Consider the following 2,117-nt stretch of genomic DNA (forward strand, 5'->3'; position numbering starts at 1 on the left):
GGGGGGGGGGGTTTCAAGGGGAAAGGCCCAGGGAGGGAGGGCTGGGGAGGGTCTCACCTTCCTTCCTTCCTTCCTTCCTGGCCTCAGCGGAGCCTATCCGGGAGCCCCCCCCGGAAGACGGGGCCTGGGCCTGCGAGGGGGGCGCCGCCCGGGTCCTCCTCCCTCAGCGACCCCCGGAAGGACGCTGGGGGGGCTCCTCCTCCTCCGCCCCCGGGACCCTCCTCCTCCTCCTCTTCCTGCTGCCGGGGGGTCATGGGCCGAGGGTCTTGCTCCGGAGTCTCCTCCGCGGACCCCCCTTCCTTTTCTTCCTCTGCCTCCAAAGAGAGAGACCCCTCTCCCCCTCCGACTTGGAGCCAAGAGGAAGGAGGAGGAGGAAGAAGGCCCCGCGGAGGCTGCGAAGGAGAAGCCCCCTCCCCAAAAGCGTCTGCGGCGGGGCACCAGGGCCTCCCCCTCCTTCCTTCCCTCCTTCTTTTCTCTGCCGGTAGCTCTGGGGGGGGGGGCAGGAGGGGAGGAGCAGTCGCTGTCCCCTCCCTCCCAGGCGGGGAGCGGGGCGGGAGAGCGACAGGGCGGCAGGCCAATCACGGGCGACGGGGCGGGGCCAGAGAGAGGGAGGCCTTTGGGTGGGACTCGGGTCCTGTCCTTTGCTCTGATGCCCGAAAGACCCAGGCGCCGAGTCGCTTGCCGGGAGTCATCCAGCTCTCCCTGCCTTCCCTCTGGTGCAGCAGCAGGAGAATGCTGCTGGCTTCCCTTTGCCTCTTGGAGGCCAAAGGGCTCCGTCCTTCCCCTCCTTTCCTTCCTTCCTCCTCCCTCCCTCCCTCCCAGCCAGGACCCTGACCCTGGGACTGGGCTGCCCAGAACTGGGCCCAGGGGCTACACTTTCGGGGAAGGGACCAGGGCTTCCCTCCCTCCGGCGCTCTCTTCCTGCAGATGGCTTTCTGCGACTGCATTGGCCTTTTCTGCAGCTGCGCCACACTGCTGGCTTCCCTCAGGCCCTGCTTTCCAATTCATTTTGTTAGTCTTGGCCCCCGTCTAACTTGTCAAGGTGGTCCTGAGTTCTGATCCTGTTTCCCAGAACCCCTCCGCCTGCCATCTGCAAACCTGATAAGGCTGCCTTGTGTCCGAAGTCATGGGCCGCTCTTCCTCCCGTGGATCTTCTCGGGTCAGTGGCAGTCTATCTCTAAAAGGCCCACTGTGGGGCCAGAGGAGTCATGCCAGTCTTGGCCTCTGAGCAGCCTGGTGGCACCTTATGGCTCTCGAAAGGCAGGCCTTTGCTTCAGTGGAAAGGAGGGAGGGAGCAGTTGGTGCAAGAGGACCCCCCCCCCACTGGTGGGCCTTTTCCCTTGAGTTGCAACCCCTCTGTGGCAAAAAGGTCAGGTGGCCAAGGCTTCCCTCGGGCAGAGCCCCCTCCCCAGAAACAAGTCTTGGTCTTTGGAAAGGCTGGGCCCGGGTCCCAGGATCAGAGCAGGGCTCCCCAGGGCAGCTTGACACAGCTCACCTTCTGGGATTATGCAGCTGAAGCGCACTTGCGCAATTTATCTGCTCCTACATCATCTGCTGTTTAGCATTTTATTGCGAAGTATAAATCCGTCTGCGGTGCAGAAGGAGCTACCTATGTGACACACCCATGTGCCTGCACATGCACACATACAAAGGGGGGCTCGTCTTGCCACCCACCCGGCTTCTAAACACACCATGCTTGACAGTTGATCCCATTTTCTGTGGCAGAGGCTGGGGGCCTTGGGGAGCCCTGTTCCCCGCGTATCAGCTGCCCATTGAGCCACCCAGGCTGCCCATAACACTCAGGCCTCTTCCTCCTTCTCCAAGTATGAGGCTGACCTCAGCTGCTGTGCCAATGTCCACTGAAGCCTCTCTTTCTGCTGGGCTTGTCCTTCCAGCATGGTCTTTCCCAGTTAGGCAGCAAGGAAGACAGTGGATGGTGTCTACTTGTGCACAGCATTAGTGCCCCCCTTCACCTCCTTGGCTCACCAGTGAAAGCACCCAGCAGACACAGAGTTTGCATGGTGTGCATCACCTTGTGCCAACTACCTGCACAGATGAGAGGGAAGTTCTTAGGTAGAGATGTCTTTTGACTGGCATAGAGGGAGTCTACAGGGTTT

This window comes from Sceloporus undulatus, chromosome 9, assembly GCF_019175285.1.
Source record: "Sceloporus undulatus isolate JIND9_A2432 ecotype Alabama chromosome 9, SceUnd_v1.1, whole genome shotgun sequence".
Lineage (NCBI taxonomy): Eukaryota > Metazoa > Chordata > Lepidosauria > Squamata > Phrynosomatidae > Sceloporus > Sceloporus undulatus.